Source organism: Amphiprion ocellaris, chromosome 24 (genome assembly GCF_022539595.1).
Source record: "Amphiprion ocellaris isolate individual 3 ecotype Okinawa chromosome 24, ASM2253959v1, whole genome shotgun sequence".
Taxonomy (NCBI): domain Eukaryota; kingdom Metazoa; phylum Chordata; class Actinopteri; family Pomacentridae; genus Amphiprion; species Amphiprion ocellaris.
Genome location: NC_072789.1, coordinates 8,403,947 through 8,428,918, shown reverse-complemented (window position 1 = coordinate 8,428,918; position 24,972 = coordinate 8,403,947). Strand labels below are relative to the sequence as shown.

General features: G+C 36.4%; 1 protein-coding gene and 1 long non-coding RNA gene across 19 annotated transcripts in view; one reads left to right on the top strand and one right to left on the bottom strand.

The window, feature by feature from the left end:
* The window catches only part of LOC118469567 (glyceraldehyde-3-phosphate dehydrogenase-like), a 127,907-nt gene that overhangs the window by 18,960 nt on the left and 83,975 nt on the right, over positions 1-24,972 (top strand). For 17 of the 18 annotated variants that reach the window (XR_008600734.1, XR_008600735.1, XR_008600746.1 and 14 more), the window contains exons 2-4: positions 659-691; positions 15,622-15,724; positions 17,737-17,917. The gene's annotated coding sequence lies outside the window, so the exon portion shown is untranslated. The remainder of the gene's footprint in view (positions 1-658; positions 692-15,621; positions 15,725-17,736; positions 17,918-24,972) is intronic. The other variant, XR_008600737.1, reaches the window with a different exon arrangement.
* LOC129348255 (uncharacterized) lies at positions 419-6,295 on the bottom strand. Its single transcript, XR_008600751.1, has 2 exons — positions 5,900-6,295; positions 419-3,352 (listed from the first exon to the last, which is right to left on the bottom strand). It is a non-coding gene; the product is annotated as an uncharacterized LOC129348255 (long non-coding RNA).

Sequence of the window (24,972 nt, the reverse complement as noted above, 5' to 3'; positions counted from 1 at the left end):
AAAACCTCTTAAAATGATTCAGAAGGAACCATAATGAGACCGTTAAGATCACCTGTGTTGAGGCGATCGAAAGAGGAAAGCTTCTGGACCACATTAGCTGATGACTGGTCAAGTTAGGACCAGTTTTTCCAAATCTTTTGGCCTACAAACGACTGAACACGGATCATTGTGCACCTCAGAGCTCAGTCGGAGTCCTTCCTGCTGCATCACTTGTCACCTTTCATTCGGCTTTGCGCAGAAAAGACTCGTGTTGGAGCTCGACTGGCCGTCTGAAAGGCAACACGCTGCCGTGAATGAAACTCTCTGCCGCCACCTCTCCCTCTTGTCATGCCAAATTGTGTTTTACAGCATCTGTTCATTATAGATGGCCGACATGATGGATATGGTCATAATATTAATGTAAGACTGACACAGCAGAGACATGAATCATGGCCGACTTTATTTCAAAGCCGGCGTTTCATTGGCCCGCCACTAAAAAGTGATATATAAATGTCAGCGAATGGCAGCCGTAAAGCATTATGAAGTACATTTGATGGTGCATTTTCACCGTTATCAACCCGCTGTTATTTACTAATGTGTCTTCTTCATGTGACAGCCGCTGTGGACATTGGTGTCGCTTCGTGTCCTTAAACACACTCCACCTTTTGTCTCTTTTCAGGTGGCGCTGGTTCGGCAGCAGGAAGATTAAAAGGTAAGAACCGGCAGGAAAAGGATGTTCTCATATGTGCTGCTGGCCTTCGGGTACGGAAGTCCGGGCGTGACTTCAAATTGAAAGCATTCAATCAAGTAGGAACTTCATTTCCCATATGTGATGTACGACAAGAAGCCATCAGTCTTTTCATGAATTCTCTGTTTATTCCCTAAAACAGAAGAAAAATCAATCAATAGCACGCAAATCCAGGTGAAAACAGGGTTTTTTAAAGCTGCGTTTGGAGCCCAAACACACATTATTTATTTATATGACTCGTAATAATCACCTTAATTTGCATTTTTTTCCTTCCATTTTCACGTTCTATTATTAGAAGCATATTTGATGAGCTGTGCTGATTGCAGAGGAGCCTGTTTGGTGGAAAATACTGTGATCAGTGTCTTAGTGCAAAAAGAAATCTGCAAAATACGGGGTCACCCTAGTGACTCCGCTGTCTTTCATCTGCTTCCCTTCATTTGCACTGTTTTCTATCAATACAGGCAAAAACCAAAGCCAAGAATTAGACGTTTTTTTTTTGTTTTTTTTTTTTTTTTTAGAAACTGGGTTTTTTCATATGAAAATTGGCATTCTGAGCAACGTGTGTCTGAATTTAAAAAAATACACTCCACATTTGTTGACTTGTGCTACAATTTCCACATGAATCAGTTTAATAAGCTCAGTTAAATGATACTTTACAGCCTCTGAATCCCAAAACCTTCTGTTATTTTCAAAAAAATGCAAAAAAAATGACATTTAACAGGTCATTTATGGTCAAGCAAACCCAAAAAAACTCCCTCAGAAACCTCGACTTGCAGTAAAAAAGCTTTAATTAAAAATAATAGTTTCAAATCCAAAAATTTGACATTTGATGCCTTAAAGGAATGTCACAATTGTTGAGGCTTTTCAATCCAACAATCCAAAGATAAGACAAAATCTTAATTTGTACCCAAAAACCGGTAACGCAAACGGTAAACGGTTGCTGTTTCTGTAGAGATTGCAGTGAAAAATGAATCCACAGTGAGGAGAAATGTTACAAAAACACTTAGAAACTATGAGTTCACGGAGTTAAATCATAACAATTGCAAAGAAAAATCTCTTTAATGCGATTTTGGCAGCAACTGTGTTTTTTTCAGGCACTTAATAACTGTTGAACACCAGATATTTCTAAATGTAATCTCGTGTTTTGCGTGTGTTTTTCGTTGTTTTGGTGACCTCTGGGCTTCCATATATTGATCAGTAGAAGGTGTTTTATCTAACTGTTTGGTTCAGCATCAGTTTTATGTTGTTTCGGCACATTTATTGCTTTTTCTTGTCCTGCTGAGTTGCTAAATATGAAACACAGATACGTTTCAGCTTTGTGCAACATCAATCAAACTTCTGAATATTCTCTGAGATGCTTCAACAGCTTCAATATTTGGCACAAACCTTCCCTCATCCTCACCTAAACTTTGCACCTTTGCTCATTCATATCCGATAAACTGCCTCCAATCAGATGAGCCTGAAACACCTTCTTGGAGAGCAAATTAGCACAGATTAGCGTCTACCTGCATGTAATTGTAAGCAGGCATGTAATCCTTTGGAAGCAGCCGTGGAATGTGATTGTGGTCGTATTCAACCCAGAAAAATGAAGATATTTCAATTGACTGCAACTAAATAGTTTGAAAACAGATGATGTAGAGCCTCAATGTTGACAAACTTTCATTTTTGTCATTTCTTTCGTGCATTGTGGCTCAAAATGCTGCTGCCAGAAGTTAAAAAAAAAAAAAACAAAACAAGAACAAAATCACTCATTTACAAGCAGATACTCAGATTCTGTTTGGAAATTATTCAATTATAGCTCATTATTTTGCAAGAATTCTCTATATTCTCTCTTCAGAATGAGATTTTTGAGGGTTTTTGTGCATCTTGCTTGCTCTAAGCGGTGCAGAAACTGTGCTCTTGCTGTACATTTAACCCTAAAGCATTCCAATCATCTGCTGTGAGGAATGCGGAGCATCGCAGCGATCGTGTGGTCAAACCTTAAGGAGACTCTCCACCCTCGTGTAATGACAGATTCGGGGGAATTACCGAGCACATAAATTGGAACCATATGGATCTCCAAAGAAACTGGATGCTCTTATTTTATCTGCACACGAGGATAATAAAACAGCAGAAGAAATAAGGGGGAGCAAACAGCAAAAAAAAAAAAATAAATAAATAGAGGATTTCATTGAGCAGTCGTCGACGCCGGCTCGTGATTGGCCGCTTGGTCGATGACGCGGCGAGTTGGCTGAAGGTTCACGTCAGTTAATGGCATAATCATCGCAACTTAAGTGGTCAAGTGGCTTGTTAGATACGTGTGTGTTGGGTCCTGTTGCCGACGAAAACAATCCTCATCTAATATTTTTTCCGTGACATCAAGTAATGTAAATCACATCGGGGTGTCGGTGTGTAGTCTGTAATTACACATCGCCCTCCTCCTCCTCCTCCTCCTCCTCCTCCTCCTGCTCTCGGTTTCGGTCGTGGATGTTGCGTCGAGGCCTCGGTCTGATCCTCCACCTCCATCCTGCTGCTGCTGCCTCCGTCTCGTTCCCGTTTGAAAGACGACTGCTGCACCCTACAGTTTGAAATCAGCCGCTCAGCCTCCAAACGCTGCTGCTGCTGCTGCTTCACACCGGCTTCATTCTGCACAAATATCACACAGAAAACCGGCTTAAAAACAGCAAAAATCCACTATTTTCTCTCTTTTAAACGCGGCGTCGCTGTTATTCTGTGGCTTTAAACTGCTTCCAGCTAATAATTTCCGGAGAGTCTTGGTGTCCGACGCCGGTCTAAATTAAATATCAAAGGTTTTTGCTGTGTTAATGAGCAGGAGAATCTGGGGTAAACACTGAATACTTGAAGTATTTTGGCAGCGACACGGTGGAATTTAACAATACTTGACATTCACGCTGGATTTGGATAAACACTGGAGTCATTACGAGCCCATTTTGGTCAAAAATAGGTTTCAAGATAATTGTTTTCTGGTGTCAAAAAGACGTAAATTATTTGTTCAAAGCGAGTATTTTTCTATTTTAAAATTAAGCCAAAATATCACATTAACCAACACAGACTATAGCACATCCAGAGCATAAATAAAGACACATTCAAAGATTGTTTCACATCTAAAGCTGACATTAATAATTCATGAGAGTGCACCTTTATGCTCATAACCATTTATAGAAACTTCCTTGTTTCTTCTTTATCTTGCTTTTAATTGATATTTAGAGTCAATATCGTCTCTTCAACATGTTTATTTGTGTTTCTCTAAAAGTTAATGTCTAAATAAGTCATTTTTAGCTTTTTACACTTTTTTAATGATAAGAGAAAGAAAAGTCACAAAACTAGTTGTAAGGTACAATTTATGCAAACAAAAATGCAGTTTTTCTGTAACTTTTTACATCATTTATAAAAATGGCAGCTTTGACTGTCCTAATGTGCGATAATGCAGCATTAAATGCTGCATTATCGCAGAATAGTGACTATTTTCTGCGTCCAGCTTGAAAACTAAAGTCATATTTAGTGTTTTTTTCATTCACATGCACTAATTAGAGGCGTTAATATGTGTGATTTGGGCTCAGATGATGACTGAATGCTGCTGCGGAGCGTCGACGTCTGAACTTTTTGGAAAACTGACACGTGTGCCGCCTTCTCAGGTGTGATAAACGTCGGTCAGTCTGGATCCTCATGCCGTCAAAAAGAGGCTTCTGGCTCGTAAAATCCCATTCGAGGTGGCAGAAAGCTTCCCCCAACCTCCAGACTCGTCCTGACAGCCAAGTCTGCTCTCAACTGAACTTTCAAAGCCTTAATTGTACCGTCAAAGTGTAAATACAGCACGAGAGAGAGGAAAGAAACAGCATTAATTACCACAAAGTCCTTCGCTGGAATATTTTTTCTTTTTTTTTTATTTTGAAGGGAGTTGTGACCCTAATGAGCATCTAGTGTCACAAAATACTAATAAAAATATGATAAAGACGTCACATTAGAGCAGTTTTTATCTTCAAACTGAAGATGACAATAATCATTGATTGTTTGAAATAGTTAAATTGTGAATGAGTTCATCACTAAACTTCACATTTCAGAATTTTTTTTGCATATTTTAATTTATTCATGCTTTTTTTTTTAAATGGCAGGGTCAACAACAGAAAAAATAACTGCTCAATCGACTAATATTCATCAGTTATTCTTGCCCATTCTTCAAAAATGTGAGCTAAAATTAGAAGAAAATCAGAAAACTGCCAAAAGCCACTGTTAAGTTATTAAATAAAACTGTAGATTATCAGTCAAAGTGCTTCATATCAGAAATAAATTATGTTATTTGACCTCATTTTTAATAGAAGTGTACAATGTCAGCCAACACAGGTCTGCAGAAATTCACAAAATCAACAATGTAATTGCAAGAGCAAAGTGCAGAAAAACATTTAAAACTTTTGATTTTCTGTCTAATCTTTGTGTTGAGACATTAAACTTACAGCTTCATCTGAAAAATGTACAGATCTTTTTTCTAAATGAAATTTTTGTTGCAAATATTTACAAAATTATCTTACAGCTTAAAGAGTATAAAGTATTTTTAAAATCATATATCCTCAGATATTTTTGCAACAGAAGCATAAACTTATTGTCTGCATCTGATCAACATTATAATATACTAAATATATGCAAGATAAATAACATTTAATAGTAAAACCAGTGATACTAATTTAATAATATACTTGATTATGATTCATAGACATTAGAGCTGCGACAGTTCGTCAATTAATCATCAGTTAATTGGTTTGAGTGATTTTTTTAGGGGGAAAAAAGTTTGAATTTTCTGATTACAGCGTCTTAAATATGAATATTTTCTGGTTTCTTTCCTCCTCTATGACATCAGCTAATCAATTAATCAAGAAAAAAATCAATAGATTCATTGACAGCATGCATAATACATGAGCACAACATATAACGTACAGAAATAGGTAAAATATGCACAAATATGTCCTTATGTCTTAAGATAATGCATGCAAAGTAATATCTGACAACAGGACAACATTTAAAGTGTAATTTTAATAATAATAATTAGGATTGTGCAGCTGTATTTTTAACCATGTGTCCATTTTTACTGTAACAAAACTCAAGGAACACTAAACAAAAAGCTGATAAATCCGCTCTAATGTTGTTGTCTAGAAGGAGCTCACAAGTTTAGCAACTTACCTGAAGTCCGGTTTGCACCAGAATTGAAACTGGGACCGAAACGGGCCAGAAGACGCTGCCAGAACTGCTGCTGATGCAGAAAACAAAAGAAAAAAACAGCCCAGAGACACACAGAGCTGCTTTCCTTCCAGTTCAGACGTCGATCAAGTATAAAAAGTGACTTTTTGCAGAGAAACTGACAGCAGAAGACTCATTATTCTGACACAACCAGCAGCAAATACAAGCTAAATCTAGATTTAATGCTGCAAAAATCAAGCACATCTGAATCACTTGTGGCCTTTTAGCTGTTTGTTGCTTCAGTATTCAGACAGTTTGCAGCCAGATGCATGAGGTTCAAATTTCTGCATGTCCTGCATTGAACTTGTTGTTTTTGTTCACTTGCTTGGGCGAGTTTTCGGACTGTGCAGGCTCCTTTATTGTCAGTTTGAACCACACTGTTAGCTTGGAGGTGTGTTATGTTACAAGAAACGTGCTTAATTTGAAGTATTTTACCTGCTAAATTGGCAAAAACAGGCTGTTTTTGTTTGATATATAGAATATTTGGGGTTTATATTGTGGTTTGACAAGTTCATATAGGTGAGGAACCTCCAGAATGAAGCTGAGGTCCATATAGGTTTATGTGTGTATTGTACAGGGCTTTCACATCAATTTATTTCTTTAAATATGGTATTATTTTTTATACCTGTTCTATTTATTGTCAATATAATCTGCATTACATTAGACTGTTAGCTTGGAGATGTGTTTTGGTTCAAGAAACATCTTACAAGACTTAATATACAGCTGATGAAGTGGTAAAAATGGCTGCTTTTGACTAATATAAGGAGTTTAGACAGATTTCTATAAACATATTTCTCCAAAAGTATAAAATAAAGATTGAAACAGAAGTTTATGTACGTGAGGAACCTCAAAAATGAAGCGGAAGTCCTTGTGGCTTGATTTAGACTTCCACATTGTTGTGTTTTGTGTGTTTTGGTACAAGAAACACTTTAGAAGACTTAAGTTGCAGCTTTTAAACTGCAAGGAATGGCTGCTTTAGTCAAATATAAAGTGTTTAGACAGATTTTTGCAAACATATTTCTCCGAAAGTATAAAATAAAGATTGAAACATAAGTTTATAGAAGTGATAATCCTCCAAAATGAAGCTAGATTGATCTGTACTTCCACATTGCTTTGTTTTGTCTTTTATTACAAGAAACACCTTAGAGGACTTAAGTTGCAGCTTTTAAATTTGCAAAAAATATATGTTTTTGTCTAATATAAGTGTTTTAGAGGGATTTTTGCAACCTCCAAAATGAAGCTGAGGTCCCTTTGGATTGTACTGGACTTCCCTATCGCTTTATTTAGTCTGTTTTGTTACAAGAAACACCTTAGACGTTTTAATTTGCAGCTGGTAAAGTGGCAAAAGTGGATTCTTTTTGTCTAATATAAGGAATTTTGACATTTATCCAAATATATTTATCCGAAAGTATAAAGTAAAGATTGAAATACAAGTTTATATAAAAGAGGAACCTCCAAAATGAAGCTGAAGGCTTCCACATTGCGAGAAACACCTTAGAAATCTTAATTTGTAGCTGATAAAGTGGTAAAAATGGATGCTTTTGTCCAATATAAAGAGTTTAGATAGATTTCTGCAAACATATATCTCCAAAAATGTAAAATAAAGTTTTAAATACAGATTATTCTGACTGAGGAACCTCCAAAATGAAGTCAGGTGAATCTCCCAGATGTTCTCTGAGACACTATGCTTCATTTTTCTGTATTTTTCTGCCATTTCCTTCCACTTCCAAGCTCTGGATTAAAACTAGAGGAGCTGGTTGTGCCTGAGCTTGACTTCCTGGCACCATTGTGCCACCAAACTGTACTCGAATAAAGTAGAAGTAGAAGAAGAAGGAGGTCTAAGTTGAAATGGAGACGCTTCGACTTATCTTCGGCCTCCTTAAGTGCAGCCGTTTGCAGATAGACGCAGTAAATAGAAAACAGCGATTGTCGTCTCGCTCTGCCTTCCTCTCCGTAATCTGATTGGGCACGTTCCCCCGAATCGAGGGCAACGCCAAAACAAAAGATCACCAATCAGATAGAAGGGGCTCCCACTGAAGTTGCTGGCATGCTATGAATGCTTTGCCCTCTCATGTGCGCTAGTATCTAGCAGCGAGATTCCCCGTGTCGCTTTTATGTGTTAATCGTCACCGCTCAGTGAGACTATTGTGCTGTCTGCATCGCCGGGGGAGGAAACCGCAAAAAAAAAAAAAAAAAACAGAGAGAGGAGTTTATAGGGGGAATGAATGCGAGCTGCAGATTGTGCTGCCAGCACCGTTTCACACGAATCGCCTCATCCCCCCGTTGACGAAGGTCCAAGAGTGCAATGTGCTGCTCTGCCACCACAGACGTCTCTAATTGGTGGGAAAGAAAATGAAGAGTTCAGTTTTTATATTCAGGCCGGACAATTATCACCTGCAGGTCCAGGTGTGAACAGTCGGACGTTACCTTTAATCAGCTGAGCTTCAGACTTAACAATGTCCTCAACTATTAGTATCAACTAGTTTGTTAAATGCTAACTTTTATCTCAAGGTTTCAACAAAAAATAACATACTAGCATCTTGGAATAATCAATTACCTATCAACTATCAAACTAATCACCAGCTATTTTGGTCATCAGTAATGAGAGAACAGTCAAATCTTTATTATGGTTTCCTTAAATTTGAACATTTTTTTAGTTTCCTCCCGCCTCTGTGACTGTAAACTGAAACAAAAGTAAAGAATGAAGTGATTTTGTTGAAATATCACGATTTTAAAGCTCACATTTGGTTCATTTTCCAGACAAAAACCTCATATCTAGTCCAATTATCTGATAAATTGAGTAATTTTGCCATTCATTCAACCAGCCTTGTCAACTATTAAATTAATCTGCAACTATTTTGATAATCGACTGAGTATTGATTTTATATTATTTTTGTATTCTCTAGCTTCAGCTACCTAAATGTGATTATTTTCTGGTGTCTTTCCTCCTCTGTGACTGTACTTTGGTTCAGTGACTGTTGAAAAGTAGTTTTACTTACTTGACACTGATAAATAAAGTTAAAAAAAAAAGGGTTTTTTTTCCCCCTTTCTTAGACCTACAATAACTAATTGAGTAATTGATCAATCAAGCAAGTTGTCACTGTTTTGTTATGATATTTCAGTTGTTAAGCTTAGATTTGGTTGAAATCTAATAAAACTTAGTTCATTAACTGTCAGTAAGTTTAAATTCTGATTATATCTGTCCTTACAGTTTCTGGCTGTGAAAAATGGAGTTGATTTGGAAGCTTTAGTAGTAGAGCTACAATGATGAATTGATTAATCGATTAGCTGTCAACTACTAAATTAATCGCCAACTATTTTACTAGTTTAGTGACAGATGGAAAGTTTTTTACAATTTTTGGTTCTGATAAATGAAGTAATTTTGGTATTTTTTACTGATAACATGCTGTTAATTGGGGGTTCTTAGAGGGGCTGTTGTTGTTTTTTTTTACAGAAAACATGCCATTTATCGAATTTTCTTAGCACGAGTAAGCGATTATTAAACTAGCTTTCAACTATAAGAATAATAGCTAACTGTTGTGGTTGTTGATTATTCGGTTTGAGTAATTTCTTTTAGAAAAAAAACTGTCTAAACTCTCTGCTTTGAGCTTCTTAAATGTTAATATTCTCTGGTTTCTTTCCTCCTCTATAACAGGAAACTGGGTTGTAGACATTTTCCACCATTTTCTGACGTTTTGTAAACCAAACAACTACTTGATTAACCTTCAAAACAACCAACAGATTAACATTGTTGTTACTTGTGGCCCCGTTGTGTATTTAAACCAATTTTCATCAACAATAAAAAGTTTGGAACAAGCAAAAAGAAGTTGTGCAGAGTAGAAAATCTCCTTTCCACCCTTTAAGTTTCTCCTTTAAAAAAGTGAAGTTAGATTACATTTATGTATCTGAAAAGGTGCCAATTTTAGCTCTTTGCTTTTAATTAAACCTAATTTAATTACTGTAGATGAGGAGACCATTTAATGTCTTCAACCTTCTTCCCATCAATAGGAATTCATTTACATCAAAAAGTCTTCAGCTCGACCTCTAATCCTCACTAATGTCACAGAGTTGGGATGAATATGAGCTCAAGACATAAAAGTTTGGAGTCTTTTTGGTAAATCTTCATCCTTAATGTACACATGACTTATTGTAGCTCTAATGGAACATTGCAGACAGAATATTCTGCTTTTCTGTCAATAAAAGTGGACATATGTGTTCTATTTAACCCTGGAGCTGCAGGAATGGACACTTTCAGATCATAAATGAGTTAGAAACTTAATATTAGTATCAAAATCAAGTGATTTAATACAGAAAAAAAAGGTTCAAATTAAAGCAGCAGAGGCTGAGATATGATGAATTTAAATCACAGGTGTGGGATCCTACATTTCCCAGAATGCAAATCACCAGTTTTTAATGCAGAAGTAACGCTACCAATAATTATTAAAATAGTGTTTTTATGTAAATGTGCCTACTTTAGTTGGTCTTTAGGAAAATGTATAAATAATATAAAAATGTCACATATCTTCTTGTAACATTACATGCAGCAAGCTTTTTTAATGGGATTATTAGTATCTTTATGCACGTTCCAAGTAGGTTATGCTACATGATGTGCAGTTTTGCACCTTTTTAACTGAATATTTTGTGCATTCTTGCATAATGTGAATATTTCAGTGACTTTTACTAGCTTTAGAATATCTTCAGTTAGCTCGACTTGCCTTTTTTAGCCTTTTATCCTTCTTTACATATTTTCTTGTTTGCTTTTAAGTGAAATTCTTCACACATGAAAACTTAATTGGCATTGAAACTGATTCTGATTCTATTAGTAACTCAAGTTTTCAATTAATTTCTTGATATCTGCATCTTTTCTAATCAGTGCGTTCCATTAATTTATTATTCTGCTCTAATTTTGCTCTAAATACTGAGCAACCTGTGCAGAAAAAGCTCCATATCTGTTGCATTTGGTTAAATATATCCGAGGCCCCATTTTAAAAGCTGAGTCACTGTTGAAGATGTCAAATTACGTTAAAAAAATTAAAAATTTAAAAAAAAAGACACTTTGGAGTTAATTCCATGTGTTTTGTCCTCAAAAATGTGCCTGACGTGTTTCAATGCTAACGTCAGGTTAGCGGTTTGTGAGACTCTAACGATGAAACTCCTGAAGAGTCGCACAAGTTGAGGAGGTTGACGGGAGTTTAGACGGTGAAGTGCTGCAGCTCCCTGGCTGCTTAAAAAAAAAAGAACAAACAGAGAGAAAAGCTGCTCAGTTGCAGCTCTGCTCTGAATGCTAATATCTCAGCTGTGTGTGTGTGTGTGTGTGTGTGTGTGTGGGTGTGTAAAGCAGATGCCATTCTGCTGATCTCAGTCCACATCCATCCGTCTACAAGCCCAAATCTCCCTTGAAGGCCGCCGGGACGAGCCGCCGTCCTCGCAGCCTCGAACCTCCGCAGGTCAGCCGCCGCCTGAACCGTCTCGCCTCGTCTCGCAGGTCGAGCGGCGCCTGACAAGGAACATCTGCCCGCTAAAAAATCCTCAAGCTGCCACGGAGACGACGACACCAACAGTCGGTCTGTGCTTCTGCTGCCACACAGTGTCACCGACAGTGTTGAATGTTGACGTGTCTGTTGTGCTGCCGAGTTTGCGGCGTTTCTCTGTGATCTGTGGGGACAACAAATGTGTGGGAATATAAAAAATGTTTAACATGTGTAACGCACATTGTGTTTAGACGGAGACGCAGCAAGAACAATGGGCTAAATTCACTAAAATGCTACATTAGGGTGCAAGACAATAGCTGAAAATTCATCAAAAATCTAATATAAGGATCCCCTTCTCTCCTTTTATTTTTATTTATTTTTAGGAATATTTTTTAAATTAATTTTAATTGATTTAACTTCTTTGTTTTTGCTTCAGGGTTTATTATTATCATCTTTTTTTTGAGAATTTATTTTATAATTAAAACTAATAAAATTAAATGCTACCACCAATAATTACTACAATTGATAGTGATAATTATGTCACATGTATGTGGCAATATATGTGTTATAGGGTGATTGTCGTGCCCTTTGTACATGATAGTAATTCTAGAAGTGCAAGAAAAAGTTAGAAAATATCATTTGATCAGGAAATATAAAAATAAATATCTTACTAAGAATTCTAATAATAATAATGGGAAATAAAACATTAATTTGGCATACAAATTTAAAAAAATATGAATATATGTGACAAATAAGGATTTTTTAAAAAGAAAAAAATAAGAATATGTTAAATGTTGCAGAATATAGAAAAAGCATGGAATATTTTTCTTTAAAAAATATAAAATAGTCATATATCCCATTTATTAATTAATTAATTTTATTTTTCTTTTAAAATTTTAAAAAATACTTAAAATTCTGTCATTTCAACCTTCACTAGGGTTTTTCCACAACTTTTCATCCCTTATTCCTGATCCACTGTATCTGAGCAAATAAAGATAAGAAAAAAATTTACAAAAATGACAATAAAACATTAGAAAAAGTTTAATACGACAAAATAGTGGAAAAATGCAAAATAATTCAATATATGTTTTTTTAAAATAATTGTTAAATATCTAAAAAAAATCAAATAAAATCAGGGGCGAAATATATTTTTTTTGAATATGAAACAATAATAAGTAATTCTGTCATTTAGACCTGTGCTAAAAAGTTTTTCCACAACTTTTTTTTTTTTTTTTTTTTTTTTTTTTTTTTGGTAGAAATTGCAGCACATTCTTTCTGTAACAGAAAAGCCCTTTAGCCTCGATCCCTGATCCGCTGTATCTGATAAACCTAATAATCATTTGGGCTTCCGAAACCTCCTCGATGCTTTGGAAATGAGTTCTGAAAGTGGTTGTGCAGCAGCGGAACAAAGATGAGTTTGAGAAGGTTTAAAGGTTGGTGGACTGTGTGGAGAGTGCAGCTCGTTACCGCTCACTCTGAGCGCGCTCATTTGCAGAAACAAGTGTGTGGAGGGTTTAAAGGTTGCATTCGTTGAGCAGAAATGTGGCGAGAAAAACGTTTGACTTTCCTGCAAAAGTACAGTCAATATTGTGAGAGGCTTTAATGGTCAAACATATGCATCTTCTCTGCTCCAGTCCTGCTGCTTTGATGCAGCTCAGATACATTCGGTATCATCTATCAAACACAGGGAGGAGGAGGAGGAAGGGGAGGGGGCGGGGGTGAGGAGGAAGAGGAGGAGGGGAGGAACAGAAGTTGGGTTTCGCCACGGTACCGAGCAGTTATTTTATTGACGTGGGAAGACACGGGAAACGAGCTGCTTTCACTCTTGCATGTCGAGTCCTTCTGTTGGCGCGCGAATCCAAAACAATTTCAGATTTTGAGAAATACGAGGGCAGCTGGTGTTCCCACAGCCGTGCAGGAATTAGCCGTTTACGCGCTGCAACCCTATCTGCTCTGCACCTGGGCGGCTCGCAGGGCAGCAATGCACCTTCAACCCGGCAAACTGGCCACAACTGTGTCTGAAAGACGGAGAAACGCTGCATGTGCTGCGAGGAAAACAACTTCCTGCAGCACCTTTCTACGCATTTAACAACTTTTTTTATTAGCTACAAGTTTGTTTTGTCACATTTATTCTGGGTTTTATGACTGAACAAGAACCTAAACACGAATAATTTGACAAAAGCACAAAGAAAAAGACAAGAAAATGATGAAATGTTCTAACAGTAAAGTTTCTAGCCATCAGTCCAGACAGTCATGCTGTGTGGGAAACATTTTCTAAACCTTAAAATGACAACAAAAAAAAAAGGCACAAAAATTTAGCTTTATGTGGCAAAACGTAATAATAAAGATGACATTTACCAAAAATGAGTCCCAAATTAGAGAGGCTGAGGGAAACATTATACATAATTAATCAGTAGAATAAATGCAAAAGGGCTCGAAAACATCAAACAGTGGAGAAAGTTGTTGGAAGATACATTCAGCATGGTGAAATTACCTCAGTGGTCAGAACGTACAAAGTCAAGTGGTTGGTGTAAGAAATGTTTGTTTTTTTGTTTGGTTGGGTTTTTTTTGTGGCAAAACCCACAGAAACTTAATGGTAAAGATAACATTTACCATGAACCAATTTCGAATTAGAGAGTTTGAATGCAAAATTAAGCAAAGTTAATAAATAAATTGTGGCGTGGCTCAAAAACAGGATGCACAGCAGCAAGTTGTCAGTAAATTGTTGAAAGATACACTCAGCATGGTGAAATTGCTTTTAAAGGACAAAATTTAAGAACAGATAACTAGAAATTGTATGATCAGTGATCAGTACAGATGGTCATGTAGAAAAAGAAACATTTTCTAAACCTTAAACTGACAAAAAAAAACACAAAATGTAACTTTTTGTAGCAAAACTGAATGATAAAAAATAATATTTACCAATAATTAATCACAAATTAGAGAGATTGAGAGTGAAACTATACATAATTAATCATTAGAATAATTGCAGCATGGCTTGAAAATGATAAACAGAAGAGCAGGTTGTTGGAAGATACATTCAGCATGGTGAAACTACCTCAGTGATCAGAACATATACAGTGAAGTACAGTGTAAGAAAAGTTTTTTTTTTTTTAAACTTAAAACATAATTAGATTTTTTTTTAAATCAGTGGTTATCTTTTTAAAAAAATCACCATTTTATCAGAGAAAATAAGGATCAATTTCAGGATATTTTACTTTGTTAGTGCAGCAACTATCAATTAATTCCATTGTCGATTTGTCTGTCAGTTATTTTCTTAATTAACTGATTAGTTGTTTGACTCACACTCCAAAGATATTCAGTTTACTGTCACATAGGGGCAAATAAACAAGAAAATATTCACATTTCAGAAGACTGAATCAGAGAATTTAGATTTTTTATTCTTAGAAAATGAAAAAAACTGATTAACTTAATAGTCAACAGCTAATCGATTAATCAATTAAACATTGATTTAATTGACTTGTATTAAGAACCCCAAATAAAAGGCATGTTATCTTGAAATATCAGCGAGAATAAGGATAATTTTCAGGGCATTTTACCTTGTTAGTGCTGCAACTAAGAATTATTTCGATTATTTTCTTAATTAATCGATGAGTTGTGTGCTCTATAGAATGTCAGAAAACGGTGAAAACACCTTGTTTTAGCCACAACCCAAATTATCTGGTTTATTTTCATAGAGGGAGAAATATATTCACATTTAAATGGAATCAAATACTTTACACCTTTTTTTTCCAAAAAAAAAAGGCTCAAACTGATGAATTGAATAGTTAACAGCTAATCAGTTAATCATTGCAGCACGTGTTTGACCCAATCCTTCCTCTTTAAAAAAATGCCATAATTATTCCATTTATGAAAAAACATCTTATTATAGTGTTTGTCTTTGGTGGTGAGGGTCAATATAAAAGCATAAAACAGACATCAGTGTCTATTTTTGGTGTATTTCTGATTTAAAAGCAGTTTAAGAACACCTTGAATAATAATAATAATAAGAATAAGAAGCGGTTTAGCGTTATCTTGGTAACTGAGTGCAGCTCCACTGGAAGTCTATAAAACCTGCACTGAATGAATGTTTAATTAGCAGGACTTCATTAGTTTGGGTTTTAGTGGAGAGGATTTTGTGTCATAAACGCCGCTTTTTTTTCTTTTTCTTCTTTTTCTTTTTTCCCCCCCCAGCCAGCCGGGAAAATCTCTCTGCGGTGAGAACATTCTGCATTCGCCACCGGTGACTTCATCCTGGCCGGACCTTTCCGTGACGATCAGGCGTGGTGAAGCAGCGGTGAGGAGCGAACATGTTGTCGCCCGTGTTGAACATCTGACCTGGCTGGAACCTGCGGCGAGCGGCACAGCTGAACAGGAGGCCGTCTGGATGGGAGAGGAAGGGGGGAGGCGGGCGGGGAGGGAGGGAGGCTTGGCTCTACATGCTTGGCTACTTGCCCCGGTCCCATTGACCAGACAGCTGAACTAGCGAGGGAAGGCGGGGGAGGGTGGGGTGAGGCGAGGGGGGGAGACGAGAGGCAGGAGATGGATGGAGCTCTTGTTTTTCATACATGAGAAAATAATAATCTGTGCAGTTAGCTGTAATTCAGCCGCCGCTGCAGATCAGAGCCGCTGAGGTGCGTCAATCAGAGGACTGAAGCAAACCTGGTGGATTTGAACGAGAAAAACTAAAGCTTACCAGCACGAATGATTTGACAAAATGACCAAAAAGGCAAGGAAATGACAAGAAATGACCTTTAAATGACACAATTTAAGAATAGATAACTGGAGATATTAGAAATTGTATAATTAGTGGTCAGAAAATACAAACCAAAAGTGACAAAAGCCACAAAATCATAATTTTTTGTGGCAAAACTCAATGGAGATTAAATGCAGATTCGGAGCAAAATTAAACTTCAATAAAATAAATGCAGCATGCTTCAAAAATATTAAACAGAGGAGTAAGATGTTGAAAGATACATTCAGCATGGTGAAACATCTTTCTTCCAAAAAGACAAGATAATTATAAGAAATCGGCTTACAAGGACAAAGATTAACTCAAGATAACCAGAAATATTATAGTTCTTACAATCAGTAGTCAGGAAATATATGTCTAGCAATGTAAAAAAATGTTTTCTCCAACCGTAAAGTGACAAAAAACACAAAAATGTGGCTTTGTGTGGCAAAACTCAATTATAAAGGCAACATGTGTCAATATTCAGCCTCTAATTAGAGAGATTAAGAGCAAAATTAATCATTCTTGATCGATTATATGATTGCAACATGGCTCAAAAATGCTGTACAGTGCAGCAAGTTGATGGAATACATTCTGCATGGTGAAACTACCTTCGAAGGACACATTTTAATAAAAGGAAACTAGGATTGTTTGCAATTCTCGAACCAGTCATCAGAAACAGAAAGTCAGGGTGACAAAACCTACAAAAAACAAATGGTAAAGGTAACATTTACCATTAATCAGTCTCAAAATAGAGCAATTAAGAGTAAAATACAGCATTCTTAATAAATAAAATGAATGTTGCATGGCTCAAAATCGTTAACAGTGCAGCAAGTTGTTTGAAGATACTTTTAGCATTGTGAAATGGCCCAAAAAATTAACCTGAAAGCTCCTAAACATGAATGATTTGACAAAATGACAAATAAAAAGACACAGATATTTAGAAATATTGGAGGTTTTATAATCAGTAGTCACAACATACAAAGACATGCAGTGGAAAAGATGCGTGACTAAAATCACAAAAAAAAAACTTTGTGGCAAAAGTCACTGATGAAGCTAACATTTCCCATTAGTCAATCTCAGAATAGAAAGACTGAATATTTTGATCATTGCAATAAATGTGGCATGGCTCAAAATGGTAAACAGAGCAGCAAATTGTAGGAACATACATTCAGCATGGTGAATCATAACTATAGAGTCGATGTGCTTGGAAGTGTGGAAAATGCTGAGTTTGTAGAGTTTCAACACATGTAAATAGTTGCATTTTAATAGTATGTGGAGCCGCTATTTTTCTCTACACCTGAGGGCACCTGGAGAAATGTTGTACTTGTTGATTCCAGCGTTCAAGTTCTCTCTACTTCTATTCATTTCTGTGCTGTTTGCATAGAGGTGCAGGACTTTATATTGTAGTGAAAAATGATTCCACGTGGTGAAAACTGAAAACTTTACACCTGCACAGAGCTGAAGAAGTAACACTGACTTTTACCTGCGGATTTAGTTGAAAAGCTTAAAGTGCGTCATTTTCATTTCCTTGCATTTATTCACAGCACGTGTCCATGTTGTCTCCCTCCTCACAGCCTCCATGTGACTCCCTCTGCCGGGTCCCAGCAGGGGGCTGCCGAGGCCCCGCCCACCCGACTCGGTTCCAGCCAATCAGGTGCTAATGTTGGGGAACAGGAGAGGGCTGCGCTGACAGATGGCGGACTGACCTGGAAAACCTGCCCCCTTTTTCAGGGTTCAGCAGCCGGCAGATGACAGGTATTATTTCATAACCCAAAGACTGAGGAGGGGCCACTTGGTGGGACTCACTTTTCCTGTCACTTTCAATCATTAACTAGTTGCTGAGAATTTTTCCTGTTGAGTTCAGTCGCTGAATTGATTTTCACAGATTTATCACCCACGTAGTGTTTCTCAGTCAAAAAGAAGACATACAATATGCACACAAGAGCTGAAAACGTATTCAAAATGAAATGTATTTAAATATACTTCATGATGCTTGGTGCATTTCATACCTGCTTCACTTTCTCCTGCAGCAGATATCTTGCATAATGCTGCAGATTCCCTGAAGTTGCGCCCTCCACCACCTCCCAGTTCACATAATTTCAGGCCGAGCCGTCGACACACACACACACACCTACATTCATCCGACTCCAACCAGGCATGTAACTCCGGCATCAGGGCAGATCTGTCTGGCAGAAAGTGCTTTTTGATGAAGTCGTTCATAAATTTTAATACAACATGTCAGCTAACATGATGTATAGACTGGCTGCTCATTCATATTTCACACAGTCTGCTGTTGAGAAAACAGCGGGGTTGTACCTTGCTCTACCTTAAAGTGGTGTGTGGTTACAGCTGTCAGAGTGGCAGCAGAGAAACGCTGTTAGCGAGTCTGTGACAGTTAGATTCTTGGCTACAGGGATTTGGTCACAAATCTGCTACCAACCATGTCTGAATGCATCATGGAGGAGGACTGGAGTCTGAAATATTACCTATATTAAATGAAGAAAAGCTGCTATATATTGTTATGCATATTATCTGTTATGGTGAAAAAAAATTCTACTGATATTAATGTGAAAATTGCGCACTTGACTTATAAAAAGACAATGTGACTAAAAGGAATAGCTGATTTTAAGGAAATGGTCTTAAAAATATGTATTATACAATGTCATGTATATTTCCTAAACTATTTATGTATAAATATTTAAATTAATTTAGCTTCACCAGTCTACTTAATTAAACATGCACTAATTTGCATACATGTCCAAAATATAGTGAAATAACCACCTAAATGTGTTTCCCACGAGTCTAAAAGAAATGTTTTATGGAAGCAAAATATCTCAAAATTGAATTTTTCTCTTTTGTATCTAATCTAAAGATTTAAATAATTAATTTACACTAAATAATTTAATTACTTAAACAGCGACGAGCATAAATTTCACAGGTTTTAGATTAATGCTAGGTTCTTAAAATTAGCAGGAGCTCTATTCTGGCATGTGTTAGCAAAGTACACAGGTTTTAGGCTAATGCTAGCTGTTAAATGTTATCTAGAGCTCTTATTAGCAAGGATCAAATTACACAGGGGTTAGCTAATTCTAGTTTCTTTAAAAAAAAAAAAAAAAAATAGCTAGAGCTCTATTCTGACCAGTGTTAGCAGAATGGCAAAATGCAGCAAAGTACACAGGTTTTAGACTCATGCTAGCTTTTAAATGTTAGCTTGTACTCCAATATGACCTGTGTTAGGAGCAAACAGCCAATTGCATGGGTTTTAGGCTAATGCTAGCTACTAAATGTTAGCTGGAGCTCTAATATTTCCTGTGTTGTTAGCAAGGTGCAAATTACACAGGCTGTAGGATAATTATAACTTCTTTATGTTAGCTAAGGCTTTTATCTGACCTGTGTTAGCGAAAAGCAGAAAATAGCACAGGTTTTAGGCACATGCTAGCTTCTACATGTTAGCTAAAGCTCTAATCTGACCTGAGTTAGCAGCGAGCAGGCTATATAAAGCACAATTCAGGTGTTGACCAGGTGTAGCCCTTCTCAATCAGTGATAAAAATGCACATAATTAGTTTGCAAATGCTGTGAATAACACAACTTATGAAAAATTTGTAACACTGTCAGATTTGTCAGTTATTACGCAGCATTTGGATGCTTTTTTCAGTTAAAGTGGCTGGAGTTATTTTAGGTTATTTTTCTTAGTATCAGTAATATTTAAAACAGTATATAAAACAGTAAATTACATTATAATACAATTTATTTATATATTTGCATGTACCATTTAGTCCCAAGAATATTAATTCCTGACTAAAATGTAAACTTTTCACGCTAAGCTTATAATTTTAGAGTAGGATGGTGCCTCTAAATTGTGACCATGTTGAAGAGAATTGTCACCCAGTGAGCCATAAAACGTGTAACTTTTTTCTTTAAGGATTTTAAACTAACATAGAGCCACTTCTTAAACCCTTGCAGATGTAAGATCTCCAACATTAAGTGTTAAAATGTGAAGCGGACAGACAGATATTCCTCGTTTGGTCCTGCTCTGAACAGCTGAACATCATATCGAATTCTCCTCCACATAACTCCGCCTGTGCTCAGTCGAAGGTGGCCGATATCTGATTTTCCCAACCTAAGACTGCCGCCTTGTATGAAAATGAGACACATTACTGGTCCATTAATTGATCCGGGTGCTGCTTTGAAATGTGGACCTTCCTGAGAATCAGGAATTAGGGCCGACTCCGGGGCCAATTAGGTGAGTCTTTGCCGTGTCTCCAGCGGCTCCTCCGATGCATCTCAATCAATCTGGGCGGTGTGCAGGTGAAATGCCAGACGGAGTCGCCGGTCGCTGCCATGAATGCTAAAGGCGGGTCGGCCGCTAATAATATTCATGTCCAAATCATGCCATGCATACAGCACAGGGGGGCAGAGGCTAATAGTCTCTCATTGGCTGCCTTTTACCTTTCATGATCCTCTGGCTGCTGCTAAACATCATTGACTGATCAGGTTCTCCGCTCAGCATGTGTTACCACCTTTTACCTTCCCTTTTCATCTCCGCCAATAACAGAGGCAGCACGCCTATGAATAGCAGAGAAGAAGAAATGGTGAGGTAATTATCCCTCCGAGAGGATCCCCTCCTCTATATTCGCATTTTAATATGTAACACACATTGACTGACAGGATTTATCTTTGAAAACAGTTATGTAAGCGTTTATTAATTCATCTACAGGGCGTCTTATTCCTTACACATCCTGGACGTCCTCTACAGGGAGGTTAGAGGTCAGACAGTAACACATGCTAACACTATTTTATTTACAGTACAACTATGTTCTTAGAGCAAACTGTTTACAGTTGAAGGTCGGATGCTGTAACTTTTAAATCTCCTTGGAACCCAGAGATCAAACAGAACAGTAGGTCAGAACAAATTCACAAAAAACTTATCATGATTATACAAAAAAATGAAAAAAGGGTTGTTTTTTTTAAGCTAGGGATGAGAAAAAAAATAATTAATTAAAAATACATTAAAATACATTTACATGAAATTATGTGTTTTTTTGGCTTTTTAATGTGTAATTAAAGATATATAAAAATAAACACATATATATATATATATATATATATATATATATATATATATATATATATATAATAGAGAACCAAAACTTCTTTCTTCTAACTGTAACAGTTTCAACTATTATAAAATGAAGCGATATTTGTATGAAAATATGGTAAATTTGCCCAAATACTTTATTTGGCTTTTATGTTAGAATATTTATTTTCTATAATGATAATAAGATTTTTTTTTTGTTAATTAATCAGGGTTCGATGTTGTTTTACCTTAGACATTTAAATTTAGCGTCCATTTTTTGGTAATTTTCTAATATTTTCACATATGTCAAAAATACAGGAAAAAAATCTGCAAAATAAAAAGGAAAAATTCGAAAATTACATTTTTTAAATTTATTTATTAATTTTTTTTTGCAGTGTGCTGCCTGACAACGTCACAAGTCAAGACTAAGTTACACCCAGAATTTTGACTTTATGATGTCTTATACTGTCATGAAAATTTAATCATATAATGTGTATTTTGGGATAAAACATCTGTATTACTTCCATTAGAAAGAGTAGTGCAATCATTAACATACACAGGGATTTGAATTTCAATATTTAACTGTAGACATTACTTCAGCGACAATCATAATCATACGATTTGCAAAGAATCAACACTATCCACCATAATGTCTAAACTTGAAGCCAAAAATAAACAAAAATGCTCAAAAACATAGTCTGAAGTAAGAATAAATACCTACATTTGATGTTTGCAAACCCTATATACATATAGATTTAGTCAGAGTTACATTACAGTGCAAGTGTGTGTACAGTGGATGCTAAATTATTTAGATTATTGGAATAAAAGTGATGAACTAATCTTTTCTAGCAAGAATAATGAAGCAGTGGCAACATGTAAATATTACAACAAATATATTTAAACAATTTCTAATTAAAATAAATGTTATCTAATATTTTATGATAGCAGAATAAATGATGGTAATAATAATAACTAAAATTTTCACTCAAGTTCAGCTCAGTGTTGCTATTGTTAAATAAATGTTAAACAGGGTTGAGTTTTGTGCTTTATTCATATCTAAACACAAAAAAAATTAAAACATTTTTACTGAACAATAAAAGCATAAAAAGTGAAAATGGTGAAAGTCTCGGTGCAGCTTTTAAAAAATGTAAAAAAAAAAAAAATCATAAATAAATAAAAAAAATCTCCCTGTAGAGAAAATGGCTTCTCCATGTCGCCTACATTCACACTAATTATGGCTGCCTGTCTGTCATATTTCAGCCGTATAATCCCCGGGAGCTGACTGGCTGACCATGTGCGCTGTTCAGATGTGTCCTGCCACTCTAAACCCCGTTGTAATCCCGCGTTCAACCAGCGTGAGCCTTAATTGAAATAATCCCTGCCGATGAGCGGGGCGGCGCTGCTCAGACCTGCAGCCGGAGCCAGTTTCATGATGGGTCCAGTTTAACCCACTGTGTGACTCTGACCTTTCCCTCGCTGCTCGCTGGGACCATCTGAACCCGGCCCAGTAAGGACATCTGGTCGGATACTGGGGAGGTCGTTTGATCCGCCTGGCTGCTCCCAGAGGCCTTTCAGACCCTCTCAGACTTACAGTACAACACCGAGTGCTGCTGGAGGGCCGCATGACAGCAGCACAGCTTTCTATTAGCAAGAAGGGGGAAAAAAGCAGCTTTTTTTGGCATTTCACATTTTTCAGACTTGGATTGAGTCAGTGCGTGAAAAACAAATGTTTGTGATGAGCTTTTTACACCATTTTAACAGAAAACATTCTGATATAACCAAATAAACCTGCCTCCATGTTTTCAGTCAGAAAAATGTTAGTTTTCACATCCATTTTTAAAAACGACATTCATAAATGTCATTATAGTATGCAAACAGAGTAAATACACCCTCATGCACTATCCCATAAAAGTCAAATTATTCAAAATTGTATCGCCAAGTTGAACTGTAGATCCGGTTTTCTTATTGGCAGTCAAAAACAAATACCATGGACACACTATAATGAAAAGAAAAGTAGAAACTCAGTGCAACAAAAGTGAATTCATCTGTGATCATGGAAGCTAAACTGAGTGCAGCCGTGATTTCCAATCAGCTTAATTGTGTTTCATGGTGATGAAAAGAGCTGCAAACAGCAGAACTTTCTCAGTTTTGAACCATGAGGTGTGTCTATCCAAACATAATGGCTCCACATAGAAAAGAATAGGCAGGTGAATTTACAAATCTGATTGTGTCAATGCATGAAGAGGAAGAGCACAGGAATATAAGTCACCAAAAATAAATAAAAATCTATGAAAACACAATGGAAGCAGCAATCAGGAGGTATAAAAGGAGCTATAGAACCACTAATCAGGGCTGCAGTGGTCGTCCTCCTAAAATAACTCCACAGACACTGAACTGCTTTGTGTTTCAGTGTTTTACACTTTGTAAATTAGAGTTTCTGTAACAGGTGAGTCGGTGTGAAAGACACTTCAGAACGTTCACCTGGATAGACTTTGTCCACAAACAACATCGTTTCTTGCTCTTTGGCACAAAACTGCAAACAGAATCTTCGCTGATGTGTTTTAAAAGAGGCTTGATGAATGTTGGAAGCACATTTTTTTGGTCAGATAAGTACAATTAGTTGGGCTCAGGTGGAGTCCGGCATGTTTGGCGTGAAACTGCTTACCACAGTGAATGCATAGTCCTGACAGTGAAAAGCAGAGGTGGGAATGTGATGATGTGGGGCTGCAGGAATGCAAAAGATGTTGGGAAGATGACATTTATAGATGAATGTCTGTGGATAAACGAAGATACTTGCTGAGAAGATGACTTTAAGTCAGCAGAATAGGAATATTCTAGCACAATAATGGTCTAAAAGAGAAGAAAAATAGTGACCTGGCCATATATCCTATGTCATCAGACTTGATCCAATCGAACACATTTTGGGTATTTTAACCCTCCTGTTGTCTTCATTTATGGGCATCAAAAAATATTGTTTCCTTGTCTGAAAAAAATCCAAAAATTAAGCAAAAAAATTCCCCAAATTTCTGAAAATTTGCAAAACCTTCAGGAAGAAATTCCAATAATTCCTTAAAAGTTTCCCTTAAAAGTTTTATTGAAAAAAAAAATCCCCCAAATTTGGCAAGAAAATTCTTGTATATATTTTCAAAAAATGAGTAAAAATCTTCCAAAAAAATCCTAAAAATATCTGAAGTGATTACATATATATCAGGAAAACTTGTAATATTTTCTTTAATCCAAGTTGAACTGTACTGTTCAACTTGGATTACTGTGAGGTGATACAGTTACAAATTTAGTTTCATCACAATCACCCTAAAACTAATTGTTTAAACAGTATTCAGATTACAACAAATGAAGGCAACAGTTTGTAGTGTTCCTACAAGGCTTTTGCTTGTAAATATAGCTAGCAAGGGAGCTAATAGCAAGAAGAAACTCGATAGGTAACAAAAAACAATAAATAAATGGACTCCAAGCATAATTAACACAAAATGCATGTGTAAAAATGTACAAATCCCTCAATTTCCTGTTTAATTCTGCACTAAAAACACTCCTGTCTTGCTTTAAACTCCAAAAAACATTCCCTAAACACAGACCTGAGCCAATAATCTCCACCAATGCTAAGCTAAGTGAAACCTACACATTGTCTGTTGCTTTTTTAAAGATATCTAAACACGACTCGCTGTGTTTAAACAGTTTATAATGCATCACCTCTGAATTATTGTCCGCTGTGCA